The sequence below is a fragment of the Lissotriton vulgaris genome, chromosome 4_1 (assembly GCF_964263255.1).
Source record: "Lissotriton vulgaris chromosome 4_1, aLisVul1.2, whole genome shotgun sequence".
In the NCBI taxonomy this organism is placed as follows: domain Eukaryota; kingdom Metazoa; phylum Chordata; class Amphibia; order Caudata; family Salamandridae; genus Lissotriton; species Lissotriton vulgaris.
The window spans coordinates 841,044,858-841,065,486 of NC_141691.1; positions in this window are offsets into that span (position 1 = coordinate 841,044,858).

A 20,629-nucleotide genomic window follows, 5' to 3' on the forward strand; every position below is an offset into this window, starting at 1 on the left:
CGGTACCTTCCAGGTATAAATATACCAATGTTGCCTTAAGCAAACACACGGTGGTGGTTTTGGAGCAGAGCAGCTATCTACTTGCCCGAGAGCCCAGCTGATGCGAGAGCCCACGGACGCTGCCCCTCCTCTTTGACGCGCTGAGAAAGACGCTGTCTTTTCTCCTGCCGAGAAAATCCAGCTCCGGCGTTTCCAGCCTACCCTTGCGGGTGACTGGGATATCGAGTCCTGAGAGAGAGATACCAGACCTCCTACATTCTATTCCCAAAGTACAGTGCTGACTAAACCCTTAGAGAGAATTCTTGAATCAGATTCTTGGCAAAACCAACTTAACTTAAACTGCTACTTACTCCTTCCCACGTATTAGGCTTAGGTCAGGTACACCGGGGTAGGCGTATTTTAGAAGCATCAGTTGAGCACGTTAGTCAATGTATATATGTATGTATATATTTTATCCATTTTAAAGTGTCTTATGGCTAAGAAACCATATCAATGCTTTTACAGTATTATTTCATAATACTCCTTTTACTGTACGTACTTTACTTTATATTAAGTATTGCAATTGTGGCAATTCATTTCTCTTGCTTGAGAAGGAAGACTGCTCAATAAATAATATCTTTTATTGAAAACGCCCATCTCTCTCTTCTCTGCACTCTGGTGAAACTAAGAACGCACTTCTGACTGAGTGAAATAGCTGTCTATTGTTTTCACACGACTCTAGAGATTTACTCTTATTCTGAGGGAGCAAAGTTGTCATGTTATATGGTTGTCAGAAGCTGAATCCCTTCTTGTCTGAGCCAGGGAAGCTGATCTCTCCCTATTCATTCAAGAAAGTTTCCAGTGACCTCTGAGCTAGCTGGCGCAAACCTAAATTAAGTTTAACATAGTCAGTAGAGACCTAGAAGACCTCAGTCCTACGTCTACCCTGCTGTTTATGTTATTCCAATGCACAGAGCCTATTGGGAAAATAGGAACTACACTACAACGCATCTTAGCTAATGAGATGCAAAGTAGGCATTCCGTCTGGAAACATCACGGAAAAGGTCGCTAACTGAAAATCGCGATATTAGCTATGCAGCCCGCAACCTATTAACGATGTAAAAAGTCACGCTAAGCACGCTTTTCACCAGATTCTAACACCTCCTAAAATCCTGACTTAACCATCCCCTTCTAAGTCCACCATGGCATATCTACAAGGATTTCCCTATCTCTGTAGTTATCTCGCTGGATTTCCAGCGATATCCCCCAAAACGCCGATATCGCCGGATTTTTTATCGCCCTGGTGATAAGCGTTGTTAATAACGCCCTAACCGAGCGATGAAATCCAGCGATAGCCGGCGATATTTATCGGCATCTGTAGATAATATGCCCCTGAGTTTGTTTCTCCTCAATGTTGCTTGATTGCAACTCTCGTCAGTTGAAACAAATTGTGCTGCTGCTTCTCTCATTTGTCTGTCACTATGTCGAAAATAAAGCATTGGAATAAATATATTAACATAATCAGGTGAAGTAAGGCTAGAAAAATGCATAAAAGTAAAAGCACAGTACTTTGTTAAAATAGTGCTACAATTTCAATAATAAAAACTCCGTTGATGAGGCTTTTTAGGTTTGGCGGCATATTAATTCTTCTTATTGGAGGTCAATTTAATGAATAGAAAAGGGATTTATTGCCTTAGTGCCTGCTTTTATTTCTGATTCACTCCATTACTTTCATTGCTGTTTTGAGCTATTAGATGAATCACAACCTTCATCTGTGCAGAGTAAACACATCCACTTCTCCATAGATAGCTACGTGATCCCTTCTGTAGAGAGGTAATTGCTTCTGGACCATCAGAGCAACTTTTTAGTAGTGGCAGGACAACATCTAGAGTGCATGGACTCTCCATGGAAACAGCGTTAAGGAAACAGGTGATGGAGAGCTATGGCTCATGTAGTCTTCACTGCAAGCTCTCAATTTCCCTTTTTTTAATGAGCTTAAAAACTGAAATCTCGTGCATTTGCAGACACATTAGAGAAGTTTCAATTAAAACAACGTGTGATGTGTGCTCTATTGCTGAATTCCAACTTGCTTAGGAAAATGAGGATTGAGCGCTAGCAGGAGCGAAACCTACCTTATTCCAAAGAGTTCTATGAAGGAAATCAAGGTGGGTTTAGCATCTTCAGATCTCCCAGTACAACATGAATTGAGGCTGCACAGCTGCTTGTAGTAGTAACTCTCCGTGAGATGTCAATTTGGCCATACTAGAGACAGCCCTGAAGAGGAGATTATGGGCCTTATTTACCAAGAATTAATGCAGCGTGGTGCAGCAAGCAATTTGGTGCGCTGCACTGCGTTAATTCCGAAGCACAGGGATGCGTCATATCTACAAGGATTTGAAGGATCCCATTGCTCCCCCCTGCGCTGGTGCACAATTAGCTGCCATGCGCCGACGCAGGCACCCTTGCAACATGGTGCAAGGGTGCCTGCGTCACAGGGATGATTGTTTATGTGCAGGAAGGTGTCCCTTCCTGCACATAAACAATCTGAAATGGCGTTTGAAACTTCTGTGTGTGCTGCATTAGCACACATAGAAGTTGCAAATCGTCATTTTTTTAAATGATCGTTTATGTGCAGGAAGGGACACCTTACTGCACATAAATATTCACATGAGGTGATTTCCTTGTTCTATGTGTGCTGCAGAATGCAGCACCAATAGAAAGAGGAAAAAACAAGGATTTCTTCTTGTTGCGCCTCCCTTCAGACTCATTTCCAGGTTTACGATATCTCGTAAATCTGGAAATGTGTGAGGTTCCCTGGGTGTTGTGTGGGAACACCCACACCAACACCCATGGAACGCCCCTTTCACCAAAAGTGCTGCGTGTAAAGGGGCCGTATTTACGACGACAGGAAAAGACAAGCAGGGTGCTTTTCATGTCCTTGTAAATATGGGGCAGCAAAATGCACCGCCAGGTGCCTCACAAAAAGCGATAGACCTGCGGCGCAAGGGGCTTGTAAATAAGCCGCACAGTATTGTTCTATCATCAGGCAGCCACCTCCCGTATTTATTCTGCAGAGTACATGACAAGTTAAGTAATTGTTTTTCATCACTGGGGGCTTTTGGGTAGTTTAAAAGCTCTCTCCTGCTTATCAAGTATTACCATTTCTCATAAGGTGTAGTTAGTCAAATTTAGTAAATTCTAAAAGAAGAGTAGTACTTGTGTTCAAAATAATGTGTATGAAGGCGTTAGATGAAGGATTACTTGATTCTGTGTTGTTATTGGTTGGTGTAAGGAAGAAAGCCTCAGCTCATATCTAAATGTAAATGTGTGTGTCTTGTAAAGCGCACTGCTACCCGGAGGCGTCCTGGCGCTATAGACCGCTGGGGAACCCGTCCTGGCTTTCCCTGTGAGATGTTCCCTCCTGGGTATCTCCAAGGTGAAACCAGGCATCCCCGGCGTTTGTGGGGGGCCGTTGTGGAGATGAGGCAAGCTAATGCCCAGAGTTGCCGAGTGTGATCCCTGGTTAGAATAGGCACCGAGGCGAGAATTATCGAGTCCGCTGACCCTGGTTCACGATCCTGCCGCGTCAGGGATTGAACCCTGGTCCCGGGCCGTCCTCTGCTTCCGGGTCTGCCGCCTCTAACCAGTGAGCCACACAACTCCACTACTGGTATTCAGCACCATTATCTTTGCCCTGGTTGTTCCACTATATTTGATCCATTTAATCCATCTGTAATTGTGGACTGATTGCTCCTTTTGGACACCATTGTTGTGCAGTAAGATTGAGGAGACACTCAATTACCCACCTCACCGTGTAGTCTTGATGGGGGTGTTGCAGCGCGGATCGGATTTGCACTCTGCAGATAGCTGGTGCAAACTCAAGTGCAAGCTGCCCTCAAGTGGATGGACCTTTAGCCACATACTGAGGCGGGAGTGAATATTTCAACAATACATAAAGTACAATGAAGCACGTTAAGCCCCAAAATGATGACATTGAGGAGTAGATTTACAAATCCTGAAGGTTGATTAGAAGATTAGGGCAGTTACAAGTGAATCATTTAAGGTGATCAAATGCCAATGGTGAGTACATTAATATATCTGTTATATAGATCAAATTAATTCAAAATTAGCAATTACAGACAAAATGCCATAGAGCAAAATTGAGCAAATTCAGCATCACCAGGAAGGGAAGAATCCCGTCCATTATGTTAAACTAGAGGAAATCTAAAGAACTGTGAGAGAAAACAGGTAGGAAGTGTCCGCAAGCAAAGCCTCTAAAAGCCAGATCCAATGAAAATTCAGTCAGATAAGTGAGAATGTATTTCTCAGGAGTCTAACTCTTCGAGCAGAAGCAGAGAAAGTCTCTTCTTTAAGAGTGGGAATGGTATCTGCATCAAGCAGCTCAGCAAGGCAAAATAAAAACACATTTTTTGACAGTAAGCAAAACTCTCTGCAGTTTCAATGGAGGAAACACCAAACAGTATTGAACATTACACAATATCTTGATGCTAGTCCTCTTCCCAGCCACCACACAAGGAAGTCTCAGCAGAATGACCTTCAAGAGATATCTCGTTGTAGAATGATCCATTGCAGCCAGTAGGCTCCCAGCACAGAAGCAGCGATTCATTATTCACTTCTCAATGAAACGTAAACAGATAAGCATTCACCCAGAAACTTTAAGTAGGAGAATACATTTAATTAAAAGATGGCAATTACACCTTGGCTCCTGAAATGAGAGAACAAGCATTTGCAATGCAATAGGTCTCGCATTTACAGAGTTTGAGCTATTGGCATTGCAAATGAAAATGCCTTTTATTTATGCTTTATTTTTTAAAACATAAATAAAAGGCACTGTCATTCGCAATGCCAATAGCTCAAACTCGTGTAAATGCGAGACCTATTGCAGTCGGTGAGTGGGGCCCAGGGCTGAAGTGAAGTGCGTGCGTGCCTGTGTGTATGCCTGGGAGGGAGGGGGGGGGGGAGTGTGTGCGCGCGTGTGTGCGTGTGTGCGCGAGGGAATGTGTGTGCGCATGCGTGACTGTGTGTGATTGAGAGAGAATGCGAGGTAGGGGATAGTGTGCCTGTATGTGTGCCTGTATGAAATATGTTCGGAGTCAGACAGGTTTCAGTTATGGGTGTCTTAGTTCAGGGTAATGACAAAACAATTGGGCACAAGCAAATGATAACGGAGCGCCCAAAAAGCCTACAGCTTTTTGTTTTATTTGCGGTAAGTAAAATAAATGATGCACTAATAGAAACTCTAGACTGTGATTTTGGTGCTAGGGGACTAACCAAGATTATCACAGAGCAAAGAAATTAAACAGAACCAAAATAAGAGGGGGGTGACAAGTGAGCATCGAGGCATTTGTCATTATTAGAAGCATACTGCACAGAAAACGTTTACATTCTCTTGAAATGGAAAAGATCGTTTTTCGATAGACAATGGTGTGCAATGCACATTGAATTAGGCAGCTAAAGAAGTAATAGCATACTTAGAGAAAGTGTCTGTTATGCTGTTCTATTGATTTGAAAGAGGCATGTGACAAAGTTGATTTAGCACTCCTATGGAGGAAGTTGCCACCCTGTAGAACTGATCAATGGCTACCGAAAATGCTAAGAAACCTTCATCCTGTAGACACCAAAACTGGTTATATGTATTTTTTTCTGTTATAAATGATCATTCTAAGTTAGACTAGCATGTTTAGCCATGCCAAGTCAAAATAACTCACTTTTGAACATTTATTTTTCATAAATATTGTTATTCACGTATGTAAAAACTCTAAAATGAGGAAACAAAAACGTGCACAGAAAATAACACCAGACAGACAGTTTTTACAAGGAATTTTAGCTCTTCAAGGATGCTCCAACAGACCTCTATAATCTAAGTTTAACAATACAATTTCCACACAAAATACAATAAAAAAATAGTATAAATACATTGAATTTAACAATGTGTAAACATCAAGGGAATGATCTAATGTTATGAAGTCAGTAAACTTTCTGTGTAAACCAAATGCCATTTCAAAATTACATCTCTGTGAACAGCACTAGATTTCAAAGTTACTATACAAATATTAGCAGCACTTTGCCTCATCTCCTACCTGTTTAATAATCTAAATATGAACGTGGTTAAGTACTCAACAGCACTAACAATGTCTTCATGGAAACAGAGAAATAGCAGACTATTAACATATATCAAAATGCATGGTAAAGGAGCCAGACAACTTAACTAGGAGGTCAATTTCAATGTAAGAAATGCAGATTCATAACTATCAAAAAATATTGTATTGCTGGATAGTATGTATCTAGAAATATCCACTGACAGCAATCAGGCAATTATAGCTCGTCTTAAACATAAACAAGTAGGAAAACTTGAATCATTAGCTTTCGCCAAACTACAAATAAAACGAATTCCGATAGCCAAACAATTGTTTTTCCATTTCTTCAAAAAAACTAAAGTAACAGCTATTAACGATAATAAATAATTCTGCACAAAGGTATGTAAAGTGTGAGGCTTGACGATCAAATGTCATGATAGGACTGTGGTCACGTATAGAATCAAAATGTGTGGCCCCGGTTTTGGCCAACTGACGTCAAAATGCGACTGAACAGGTGTTAACGCGGGTAGAGCACAGATATCGGTTAGAGATCAAACTGGTAATTGATTTTCTACACACAACGCACTACACTTTGTTAAAAAGGTCGGATTGCGCCATTCTATTCTGGTCATTGAACAGCAATGGAAGCACTAATATTACTAAATGTGTGCTGTGTACCCGGCTCTACTATCGGAGCCTCTCGTGAGAATTATCCATCTTTGTGCGCGTTTCCCGACATAGTAACAAGATTCAGAATGTTAACTTTAGTATTTTCCTTGAAAAATTAGTAAAACAGACCCTTGACACATTTGATAAACAGGAAAGCAGTTCAAATGAAATTCAAACACGCTCGTTTGCCTAAGGAAGACCGATTGTAGTTTCTGCAAAGGTAAGTTTAGCAAGTAACTATTTGTGTTTGAACAATTACAAATATGAGGTGGCCGTGCCTCTGCAACAAATATCGTGCAGCCTTCAGCTATATCAAGGCGTTCGCGTTATACATGTAATTGGAGCTTTGAGATGTAAAAGATAAAGAAAAAACGGTTACGCTATCGTTATCAGTGAGAATAAACTGTTTAATCTAGGAAGCCAACTTCTGACAGTGAGGATCCGTCTCTACGCAGCCCCACCCTGATATTATTATTGTTAATTTGATGTTTTGCAAAAAGTGAGAAACATCCTGCAAGTTCCTGGCTTGTCGCTCGGAACCAATCGCGCTGCGGGTTTCATTTTCATTAAACGCCTCCTCATTGGAACCCGATTGCTGATTGGCTTATGGGATTAAAAAAATCCTGCGCGCTAGCCTGGGATAACTTGAGCTTTTGCCCACAATAGGCGTTCGCTCTGTGTGCGGCATCGGGGGGGGGGGGACAAAACCATCACTTGTCCACGGCGCCGGGGGCACCTCGCAGCATTCGTCAGCCGGGGCAAAACGGATAGTATGCCAAAACGCGTCAGCCAGGCACCTGACCCGTTACAAAGTCGCATCCGCCCGCCGGATCCAAACTTGTTCAACTTTCCCTAAACTTACCATCTCCTGGAAACTGCTTTGATGTTCCTTTCCCTCCCAGTCCAGCCTCGCCGGGATGAGCTGTATGAGAAATTGTCAGTTAGAAGAATATCGCCTTACATGCTGCACACCCGCCTTAACTCCGCCCCATAACAAAAGACATTTAAAAAAAAAAAGCGGCATAGTTTAGGAAGATCAATGGCATACGCTTCAGGACAGTAATAATTCAACGTCCTTAACCACAGATGCCTCGTGCCAATGCAGACGGACCCGGAAGCTCTTGGCCGGCCGGCCAATCCGCTCGCGGCCGACCGGAAGTCCCGCCTCCCGAGGTCAGCGAACTGCCGGCGCATGGAGCGCCCTGCCGTCTGGTGTAGCCCGGGTCCCCAGGAGGGGGCCGGGGAGAAGGAGGAGTGTGGCGCCTGTTGCGGGGCTCCTCTGACCTGAGGGAGCCCCGATTTAGATGGAGACGCGCCGTGAGGAGCCCCGCCGGAAGAGCGCAGTTGGTGAGTGGGGCCCAGGGCTGATGTAAAGTGCGTGCGTGCCTGTGTGTATGCGTGGGGAGGGGTGTGGGGGGGGGAGTGTGTGCGCGAGGGAAAGTGTGTGCGCATGCGTGACTGTGTGTGATTGAGAGAGAATGCGAGGTAGGGGATAGTGTGCCTGTATGTGTGCCTGTATGGGTGCCGTATGCCTGCGTGTGCATGCGCGCGCCTGTGTGTGTGTGTGTGTGTGTGTGTGTGTGCGTGCGTGCATGCATGCAGAGGGGTGGGGGCTGCCTGTGTGTGAACAAGGGCTTTGCGCATGCGCAGCTACCAGTCGCTCGCTCCTGAGGTGAAATCTGACCTCGTCAAAGCGCGCGTCTGGTAGCTGTCCTCATTCCTAAATACGGGCCACAATAGGTCTGAAGCAGACACCTTCAATGCTCACGCATTGAGGGTAGGTCTGCTCGACGTAAAAAAGGGCACAGCAACCAAAATAACATGTCATGTTGACATGAATCAATTAAAATGAGGTCTACATTGACTATGGTCAACTTTAAAAATGAAAATCACACTTTATATATAAATGCAATTCGTGCAGATTAATGTAAACGTTATGCAAAGCATGAAATAGTGACAGAGCATCACTAGAGGCAAGTCCTCTCAAGCCTGGGTATTAGCTGAATGCAGCACTTTATAGTTTTTGGTGTACCATAGAAGTATCTTCAGGGCAACGAGGATTCTTTCGGCATTATAAACAGCAAGACTCAAGCCAATCCTACCCAAAACAACCTCCAGCAGACAACAAGGAACGACTGCTGAAGACTGCTCTCAGAGAGAAAGGAGGAAGGAATGGGAAACAGACAACAATGGACGGATAGGGTTCTCGTCCTTCTTCACAGCAAAACAGTGATTTCCTTTACACTGGAATTACCACCATTCCATGTGTGTTGTCTCTAAAATAACATAAAAGAATTTATTAGAAATCAATATTTTATATAAACATAGTACCTCATTGTCTCTGTTCATGACTCTTTAATAATTGCACTCATCAGGTACTACTTGTAAGATGAATAATGAAACGAGTTACCTTCACTCGTCCCAAAGAAAAATCCAGAAAAGCTAAATAAGCAACATTCATCGAAAGAGAGTACATGAGACCCTACTGTGGACTTGTAGAATAAATAGAGGAAACAAAAGCAGTCTCAAATGTTCACCCCAACGATAGAAGTCCAGATAGGTTCAGCGCACTGACCTTAAAAAGGATGTTACCCGTATTTTTTCACTGAGGTTATATTGTCTCAAATCCAGGGGAAGACCAAGCGATCCCTTAAGTTATCCTTGTGGGCTCATAAATCGGGAAGACAGGAGCCGGAAGTTTAATTTAGGAAGCCGCCATTCCATAAAGGGAGTACGAGCCCGAGAGAGCCGGTGTACTGCTTACACAGCTCAGGTCTTTTTTGGGGGGCAAGGTTTAACACAGGCCAGTGGGCCGCTGTTATGGAAAAACCTTCCTGGCCAAGGAGGTATATCCAGGAGAAAAAATAAATGAAGATGACAAACACAGGAACGTGACTTCAATTCAAAATGTGAAGACGCAACAAGGAGGAGTCAGGGTACAGACGAAAGCAAGGAGGCGGGGAATCCAGCCGTACAGGGAGCATGAAGCAAAGTAAGACTAAGAGAATAGGCACGGCTTAAATGCATAGCCTCTGCCCCCAACCAAGAGCCCCTCCTCCAGCCCGCATAATCATCAGACCTCACAGGAGGTTGGCAAAGTGCAGGAATCAGGGCCAGAGGCACTCAGGTATGTGGAAGTGTGGAAGGGATTAACCCCAAAAGACACTCTTTGTATGTCTCGACCTAGTTTACATCATTATTAGCAAGACATGCAGGGGAGGCAGGTTCAACCTAAGGGGTCACAAAGAGACAGCAAATGACTACAGTGTACTGCTATACAACCCGGCAACCCACAGGAGATGTACAGTGCAGAAGGGTGATGTGCGACACTTACTTACAGGGGAGATGGTTAGGGACCCTATGCTAGAGGTAGAAAAGCTTAGGTTTGAAGCCCTTCAAGTTCCAACTGATTCTGTAGTACCTGCAGCTACCATACTCCGTGTAAATTCTTGTCCATCACATAGCTAAAGTAGAGGTGTATACCATGGCCAAGGATAGTTTGGGATGGTAGGCCTTATATGAACTTGTATGTGAAGCTTAGCTCATCAGTAATGGGGACAGGGCAGAAGGATTTCCTATCCCAGCCTTTTTAGGTTTCGCCTGGGGCTGGAGCTCCTAGCTCCGCCCAGGAGAAATCTCATGTCCCTACAGTGTGGGGCTTAGTCCCGCCCTCTGTTCCATTGGCTAGCTCCATAAATGGAGGCTAGCCATTGGAACAGAGATCTGTCCGTCATGGCTGGACCAGATTCGTGGGCGTTCCTGTGATTTTTTCCCTATCCGCCTCTGCGATGTCGTCATCGCGGCCGCGGGCGGGTTTATTTTTTTTTGTCGGCCGTTTGTTTTCTTCCCATTCCACGGCCGACCGCCGCCGGAAGAAGTCCAGGTGAGTGCCCGTTCCCGCCCCCCCTCCTCCCGCTGTCCGTGCGCCGTTCCCGCCCCCCTCCTGCTGTCCGTGTGCCGTCCCCCCCCTCCCGCTGTCCGTGCGCCGTTCCCGCCCCCCCCTCCCGCTGTCCGCCGTGCTTCATGCTTGTTGGTGCAAGTTTTCAAGGAGGATGAAACGTTCACCTTGGCCTCCACTTTAGGATCTGAAAATGTAAGCTAAGAATGTCGGTCGCTTCAGTTTTGTGGCTGCTTGTATAAAAGTCTCCTCACTTCGAGGCCCAGTGCGCGCACCTCTGTATCAGTGGTTCTTGTGCCCGTCGGCTGATTACTCTCTGCTCACGGTTCCTCGCTGATAAGCCCCCCCCCTTTTACAGGAGAATTACTGGAGCCCTGGGTACATCTGTGAGGAGTAGATGTCAGTGATCACCTTGGATGTCCCCCGCGTGGCGCTTCGTCAGCTGCGCGCTGGTGCCTGACGCTGAGGCTGATTTAATGGCGCGCTGTGCAGGCTTCCCTCCCCACGCGTGCCTGGGTGGTCCCGGGCACAGAGCCTGCCTGCATTGGCTCCTGCTGAGGGAGGGTAGTGCTTCACAGCCCCTCGGATCACCATTGGCGTTGTTTGCCGGCAGCTGCCGCTCTTTGTCCTGGAAGCTCTCTCTGTCAAAGGGGAGTACCTGTGCGTCTCAGGAGGGGGTCCCTTTCATGTTTTAAGTCTCTTGTGATCGCCGCAGTGGAAATATCAGCAGTTGTCAATTGCTAGTTGACCTGTGTGCTGCATGTGCACTATTATAGCCAATACGCTGCCTCTAAGGACAGCAAAGGGGAAGATCTTTATGTGCACGGCGACTTAACACACTTGAGTCCTTTAGTAAGGAAGATCGGGAAATATAACTTGTGGAGTGTAAGCATTTATGAACCTAAAGAAGAATCTCCCTTTGACTGGTGAGATATAAAACACACTCTGCGACACTAGTTTACCTGCGAGTCTCCGGTGTGAGAGTTGCCGTGCACTCCTCCAATGTTGGCATCTGACAGTACCTCAGAGGGTGTGAAAGTAGTAGGGGTTAGTGGGAAGTCCCCAGCATTCATTTGACGCCAGCATTTGCTCGGTTTCTGAGTACCCCATTTCACAGGCAAGGGTAGAGACCTAGTGGTTTGCCCATGGTCACACGTTTACAAGAGTTCGGTGGAGAAGCTGGGATTCATTCCTCGATTTCCTGGTTTCACAGTGATATCATCGCATAAATACGTTTCTTCCTAGAAGCTGCGCTGGTAATCATGGAAGAGAAACATTTACATTTCACCCCAGTAATAGTTAGGAACACATTGTTTTATTTATGTTAATTTATGTAGCACGTCTTGTAGTTCTTGTAGCCTAATTCAAAGTAAGTTCTGCGTGAATTAGCACGTTTCGAAGTTGAACCGCGCGTGCACATAGAGTTGTAGCAAGTTTTGCCGACAGGTGTAGCAGGAGAAATTGGCACACAAATTCCACTATGGACAGGCAGCCATTCGTTATCTATGGCGGACTGCGTGTTTTTATAGTCTTGTGTACAATATCAAATAATTACTCAGCACCTTATGTGAAATGCGAAGGCTGCCGAGGCTGTGTATTGTGCAGATTGTGAGGGGGTGCAGAAGTTACAAGGGGCTGGGCGTCGTGCAGATTGTGAGGGGGTGCATGGTTGTGTGTTGTGTAGATTGTGATGGTGTTGCAGGGGCTGTGAGTTTGGCAGATTATGGGGTGGCTAAATGGGCTGTATGTCATGTGGATTGCGATGGTGTTGCAGTGGCCCCTTTGTTAACGTCATTGCGGCGGTGGGCGGTTGTTTTTTTTTTTTTGTCTCGGCATGTTTTTGTCATTTCCCCCGACCGCCGCCGGAAGAAGGTTGTGCGCTCCTTTTTTGTGTAAGTGCTTGTTACAGAATATAATGGAACAATAGCAGGAGAAAATTGTGCCCTGGGGCCACGTGCAATGCTTTCCTAATTGACATTCTTTTCCAAGGCAGCTTTCGCTTGTTTGTCCTGCACAGAAATGAGGGTGGCAGAGGGAACACCCTGTCCTCAGACAGCAGCATGCCCCCTACGGGCACCACTCTCGCGGTGCGTTCCTCGCGCAGAGGGGCGCTCCCTGTGCCTGGTGCAGGAATCCACCTCCAGCTGCTGCAGGGCTCTGGCTCTGCCCTGCTTCCTTCACCTGACCGACCCCGCCCTGCAACGCGATCCGTGATCACAGGTTGCGGAGGAGGTGGGTGCGAGCACTGCCCCAGGAGCTGCGGGGACCGGGCGTTGTAGCCAGCGAGGGACCGTCGGGCAACCAGAAGCGCTCACCCGCACTGCCAGGAGGGAGCCCCAGAGCCCCGGGACATCCGAGCTCCGCCGGGAGTAAACCAACATGGCTCCTACCCCAGGAGGCGGCGGCGCCCTCCAGGTGAGCCCAGCCCCTCCTCCTGCCCGTGCCGAGCCCTCGAGAAAGTCTGGAGAAGGGACCCGACACCGGACAACAGGACCTCCTTCAAACTTGCCACCCGGAAACACCACCAGCTGATCCGCGCCGCCAAGAAAACAGCATTCAAGGACCGGTTGGACAACAACGCACACAACTGCAAGGAACTCTTCAACATCGTGAAAGAGCTTTCCAACCCCAGCGCAGGAAACAACGACGTCACCCCATCGCAAGACCTCTGCAACTCCCTCGCATCATACTTCCACAACAAGATCGCGGACATACACAACAGCTTCAACAACCAACCAACGCACACCATGACCGAGCAACCACCCCCCACCACCACCCTCCACGCCTGGACCCCGATCAGCACCGAAGACACTATCCGGACGATGAACTCCATCCACTCCGGATCACCGACCGACCCCTGCCCTCACCACGTCTTCAACAAGGCCGACGCTGTCATCGCACCCCACCTGCGAGACATCATCAACACATCCTTCGACACCACCATCTTCCCCGAGAGCTGGAAACACGCCGAACTCAGCGCTCTACTCAAGAAACCAACAGCGGACCCCACCGACCTCAAGAATTACCGCCCCATCTCGCTCCTCCCGTTTCCAGCCAAAGTCATCGAGAAGACCGTCAACAAGCAGATGGCCGCCTTCCTCGAGACGAACGGATCCCTTGACCCCTCACAGTCCGGCTTCCGAGCCAACCACAGCACCGAGACCGCCCTCATCGCCGCCACCGATGACATCCGAGCCCTGATGGACAATGGAGAAACAGCGGCCCTCATCCTCCTAGACCTCTCCGCGGCATTCGACACGGTCTGCCACCGCACCCTAGTACAGCGCCTCAGCAACATCGGAATCCAGGACAAGGCGCTGGAATGGATCATCTCCTTCCTCGACGGAAGAACACAGAGAGTCCGCCTACCACCGTACAAGTCAGAGGCCTCCGAAGTCATCTGCGGAGTCCCCCAAGGATCATCTCTGAGCCCCACCCTCTTCAACGTCTACATGAGCCCCCTCGCGGCCATCGTACGCAAACACAACCTCAGCATAATCTCCTACGCCGACGACACCCAGCTGATCCTCTCCCTGACCAACGACCCCGCCGCCGCCAGAGCCAACCTGCACGAAGGGATGAAAGAGGTAGCCGAGTGGATGACGACCAGCCGCCTGAAACTGAACTCGGACAAGACGGAGGTCCTCATCCTGGGCTCCTCGCCCTCCGCCTGGGACGACTCCTGGTGGCCTCCTGCCCTGGGCACCGCACCCAAACCGACAGACCATGCACGCAACCTGGGCTTCATCCTGGACTCCTCCCTCTCCATGACCAGGCAAGTCAACAACGTCTCCTCGGCGTGCTTCAACATCCTACGCATGCTACGGAAGATCTTCTGGTGGATCCCCACCGAGACCAGGAAGACCGTCACCCAGGCCCTCGTCACCAGCCGACTGGACTACGGCAACGCCCTCTACGCCGGTACCACTGCCAAGCTCCAGAAGAGACTCCAGCGGATCCAGAACGCCTCAGCCAGACTCATCCTCGACATCCCACGAACCAGCCACATCTCCGGACATCTGAGAGACCTTCACTGGCTCCCCGTCAACAAAAGAATCACCTTCCGCCTCCTCACCCACGCACACAAAGCCCTACACGACCAAGGCCCGAGCTACCTCAACAGCCGAGTCAACTTCTATGCTCCCAAACGCCACCTCCGTTCAGCCAACCACGCCCTCGCCACCATCCCCCGCATCCGAAGAGCGACTACAGGAGGAAGGTCCTTCTCCCACCTGGCCGCCAAGACCTGGAACTCCCTCCCGACCGACCTGTGCCTGACCCAAGACCACCTCTCCTTCAGGAAGAAGCTGAAGACCTGGCTGTTCGAGCAGTAGCGGCACCCCCCCCCCCCCCCCCCAGCGCCTTGAGACCCTACGGGTATGTAGCGCGCTCTATAAGTGTCACTGATTGATTGATTGATGGCACCGGTGCCCTCTGTCCCCAGAGTAACAGGAGCCCCAGGCTAGACACGCAGCTTTGCCAGCAAGGCGTAGTTTTCAAACTCAGCTGTAATGTCTCACAGACAGCCTGAAACTTACAACCCGTCATTACTCATAAGTGTCTTGTTCCTAAGAATGTCTCGCAACTGTCCATTCAGTTGCCTCCACATTTCTACTTGTGGCCCTGCAGTTCTGTTGTTTACCTATTTTAGCCAGGTGACCTTTTCACTTTTATGTTTGATCCCATGTTGTTTCACTTTTGATCTGGGCTTTATCAGATTTCATGAAGAATGGCAAGCCTGCACCAAAATACCAGATACAACTTTGTTTTGTTTTTTCTTGCCTTCTGCCTTTTGATTGTGCCTGTGCCCATTCCCGTCCCCCCTCCCGCTGTCCGTGTGCCCGTTCCCGCCCCCCCTCCCGCTGTCCGTGTGCCCGTTTCCGCCCCCCCTCCCGCTGTCCGGGTCTCCGGCCCCACTTGTAAATGCTTGTTTTATTTTTGCAGTATATTTCCTTGGGAAAGCACATGTCTGTAGTTGCATTTGGGGAATGAATCTCTGAAACTGAGATCTGTTTTGAATGTGGGAAGTGCTTCTCTTAGAGACAGCAGCATAGTGTGGGCTGTGAGAGCTGTGTGGGCTGTGAGAACTGTGAGAGCTGTGTGGGCTGTGAGAGCTGTGTGGGCTGTGAGAGCTGTGTGGGCTGTGAGAGCTGTGTGGGCTGTGAGGGCTGTGAGAGCTGCGTGGGCTCTGAGAGCTGTGTGGGCTGTGAGAGCTGTGTGGGCTGTGAGAGCTGTGTGGGCTGTGAGAGCTGTGTGGGCTGTGAGAACTGTGTGGGCTGTGTGGGCTGTGAGAGCTGTGTGGGCTGTGAGAGCTGTGTGGGCTGTGAGAGCTGTGAGAGCTGTGTGAGCTGTGAGAGCTGTGTGTGATGTGAGAGCTGTGTGGGCTGTGAGAGCTGTGTGGGCTGTGAGAGCTGTGTGGGATGTGAGAGCTGTGTGGGCTGTGAAGGCTGTGTGGGCTCTGTGGGCTGTGAGAGCTGTGTGGGCCGTGAGAGCTGTGTGGGCCGTGAGAGCTGTGAGAGCTGTGTGGGCTGTGAGAGCTGTGTGGGCTGTGAGAGCTGTGTGGGCTGTGAGAGCTGTGTGGGCTGTGAAAGCTGTTGGCAATGTAAATAACAATGCCATCTATACTACTATTATAAAGAGAGATCTTGCACCTTTGAGCCAGGTAAACTCGAAAACTACACCACCAATCTGAACACCCAAGACATCTTAGAAAACCTCAGGGCAAGCAGAAGGACATAGGCTACATAAAAATAAAAAATAAACGTTGTTGAAAATATTTACAAATAAAAATAAAGTAGTCCCTTGCAAGTAGCGCCGGCCGCGACGTATGCGTGAGGGGAGTAGCGTTGTTCACGAGCAACAGGAAGAGCGAGACATGAGGAGCATCTGCGTGAGGGGAGGAGCGGAGTTCACCAGCAACAGCAATACGGGAGAAACATGAGCGCCAGGAGGAGCTGCGGAGCGTTGAGAAGCGGAGGAGCAGTGGCAGCGCGGGGAGGTAAGTCGGGACCTGGGGGGGGTACAAAGCAGGGGGTGGGAGGCGGGCGGGAGGCTCGAGGCGTGAGGCGCGAGATGGGAGGCGGTAGGCGCTATGCGCTATGCCCAATGTCGTGGCGGGGGCGGCGGGCGGCGGGCGGCGGGCTCAAGGCTGGAGGCGGTATACCCAATGTCGGGGCGGGAGGCAAGAGGGATGCGGACTGGGCAATGTCGAGGGGGGGGCCACAGAGGCTTAAAATGCTGCCCCCAGCCCCTTTCTGCCCCAGGCAACGCTGGGGCGGGCTGCTAGTTTATTTATAAGTAAAACAAAAAAAAGAAATGTCATGAGCAATGCCAATAGCTCTAACTTTTCCAAAGGCGAAACCATTGCATTGTAAATGCTTGTTTACTATAGTTTGATACATGGCAGGGCAGCAAGCCTTCCTGCTGCGTTGCTGTGCATTAAAATAAAAGGGCAGAGCTGCCCTATATCTACAAGATATGGTGCATTCCTGTCCTTCTCTCCTGCACCTGTGCACAAACAGCAGCCGTTCGCCAACACAGACACCCTTGCGTCATGTTGCAAAGGTGCCTGCATTGCGAGGATGATTGTTTTAGCTTTACAAAAAGTAGAAAATCTTGGAATGTGTCAGGTACCATCGATGTTGCATGGGAACACCCACAGCAGCACTCATGGAACGCTCCTTTCGCGCAGAGTAATGCGTGAAAGGGGCCCATATTTACAAGGCATAAAAAGTCACTTAGTGTGACCTTACATGGCCTTGTAAAAATGAAGAAGCCCATTACGCTGCCAGTGCGTAAACAAAAAAGTGAAGCACCAGTGGCACATTGGGCTTGTAAATGAGGCCCTCAGTCGTCTGGAAGTGGTTATGTATTTGAATGAGGGTGAAAGACGGAAGTATGTGAGTATAAAAGAGATGTTGATAAGGTAGTTTGGGTGGGCCCATTTCCAATACAAGTCAAAATAGAGAACATGAAGAAGACCCACGATTTATGGAAGTCTTTGATGTATCCTTCTATATAAAATGTTAAAGGATTGTAAATAGAAAGAAAGTTGTGACTTTTGAGGAACTGGTTATTTACTAATAGCTGAGCCCCTCTTGCATGTTTAGAATGAGATTTCCCTACAATATAGCCGTGCTACTCCTGAAATTTTTTCAAAGATAAGCCAAGAATACCCAGTGAAAACCGGTTTGCGTGTGCAGCACTGAGAGTGGAACTAACCCAACAGACAACTCCTTACACAAATATTTGATTCTAAAACCACTTGCTTGCTCAGGTTCCAGGCAGCATAATCACTCTTTTTCTGCTACATTTGTTCTTTGTTACTGCACCTGGCATTTAATTTCAATTATTTTCTTATTTATTGAGGGGTTTCCTAAAGCGCTGAGAATGACCTTTGGTCAATTCAGAGCATTGAGCTCTCCAGTTGAAGCATTGGACAGAAAGAAGGCGGGTATTAAAAATGAACTGAGTAATGTGGAAGCCACTAGTAGAAGTACATAACTAGATGCAGAATTACACCAAACATCAGATCCCCAAATGCTTCTTTTTGACCTGCATTCGCAAGGACAAGAAAAAAAGAATTTGGGCCAGATTTACTAATATTTTAGGCAGCACAATGCAGCAAAGGAGCTTGCTGATTAGTGTGGGTGAAATAGAGAGAGCAGAAATGTGCCACATCTGCTAAGATATGGCGCTCTTCTGCTCCTTCCTAGCGCTGGCGCACCCTGTGCTGCCTAGCGCCAGGCCCGGACTGGCCATAGCGGGCACCTGGCAATCCCCCGGTGCGCCGCACGGGTGGGGGCCGGTTCTGGGCCCCAGGGGGGCGTTTTTGTTACAGGGCCGTTTTTGCAGCATAGCTGCAAAATCGGCCCTGTACCAAAATCGGCCGAAACCGGCCCCGGCAAAGAGCTCGGCGGCACCTCCAACCCCCCCCTCCCCCCCTCCCCCTCTCCCCCCACCGAGTGGGGAGGGGGGCCGGCCCAGCACTTTGCCAGGGACGGTTGTTGTTCCCAGTCTGGCCCTGCCTAGCGCTAATGCAGTCAGGTGTAGAGAGGGATACCTTTGATAGAGCAGAAAAGTTTTGATGATATTAAACTTACATGGATGCTAAACTGTACCTCGATGATAACGTAGAGAATGCTAAACAAATGCAACCCGTAGGAAAATGTGCATTTCTTAAAGCTTATTAGTCTACAGAAAGCTCCCATTTTCATTGTGCTTACATTTTTTTTCTTTTTCTCCTTTCTCTTTACTTTTAATAAAATAATGCCTTTTAGAACTGCTGATTTATTTCAATATTTAGCTGTAATACATCTCATTGTCAGAAAATGTGCTGTTTCAAGAAAATGTATTTCTTTCTTTCCTCACACCATATGATTTCATTACATTACATCAAGTCACCTGCTGTATGTTACAATAAATAAAATGTTTAGTAGAATTAAGGATTTTTGTTTAAAGAAAATGTTTCTCATGATCTAACCAGGACATGCTAGATATTAATGTTTCATTTCATAGAGCAGTCCATTGTTACAGAATGGGACACTGAACAGCTAACAGAGTAGGTTTGCTAAGGTTCACAAGAGAACCTTCCTAAATGTATCTTTTTGTAATACGCAGTAGCCGCATTCAAATACCATCATGTCGACATGGACATTTACTGTGGGAACCAAAAGGAGAGGCAACGGATCATCCGATTATCATTTTTCGTTGGCTGGAAATGACTTAAGCACCTGTTTTTGCAACATACTTTTTGTGCCTTTCTATATTGTATGTGTTCCTAGTTAGAGAGATAGGGCATTCAATGTATTCTTTACACACCTACACTGTCAAGCTCCTTAGCACTTTGTTATGCTAGCCCAAATTACTGGAAGCTACTACTAATGGTGATTTCTTTGTTTTCCTTACCTTTTATGAGGAGACTTCCTTTCTTAATGCTGAATCATAGCTGCTGCTGTGATTAATTTCCTTGTAAATTGGATTGACTGTTGTTACTGCAACTGTCAGGGACCCCGGCTGAGTTTCAAGAGCTTGTCTTAATGAGGAGTTTGTTCTGTTGTGACTATTACCTTGATGGTCTGAATTCTTGCTCAGTTTCACAAGGAACTCCGTATTGGTTTCATGTTAGGCTATTTTAGGTTGTTTAGCTTAAGATAGAGAATATTTCCTTCATGGAACAGCTGTTATTTTTCATGCTGCCTCTAACCAAATTTTTCTCGATATTTTTGTAACTGGATTTGTCTGACTAATCTGAATAAAAGACTAAATTATCAATAAACTCTTAATGAGAAATTAAACTTTAACAATTTCTCTCATCACTTACTGAACTCTAAAACTGCTGTACGTTGATGAATTTTGATTTGTGCGCCATTCTAACACGGTGGCAATGATCTGTTGCCCAAGAGACGGAGTTGGCAGGGAGCTTGAGATCTCTGTTGTACGTTAAAGGGTTAAACTGTCTATACATTTCCGCACTATCACCTTCCTGCACAAAAACAATTATTAGACGCGTATTCCTCTTTCTACGTGTGCTGCAGAATGCAGCACACATGGAAAGAAAAAAATAATAAAGAAATAAAGATTTTTCTCCTCGTATGCCTCTCTGTCGTAGGCACACCATTTTGACACAATCTCGGATTTACTGTCTTTGGTAAATCTGGGATTGCATCAGTTTTCATGGGTGGATGCACTGGAATACCCCTGGTCCCCTCATGAAAAGTCTACCACACTCAAATTTAACGTAACGCAGGTCATGCAGTGTGGCACAAATCACCCCTTGCATGGCTTTGTAAATCCCATTAAAGGACTTGAGTTGCTGTGCGACATCTTGTATCACGCAAGGACAACGAGAATCCTTAGTAAATCTGGCCTTTTGTTGTATATTGTAAGTCACAAACCTAACTTGCTTATGCACATTATGTGCTGATTGTGCACAAATTATTTTACTCCGACATGCCAAAAGCCTTCCAGGATTGTGCTCGCTTTG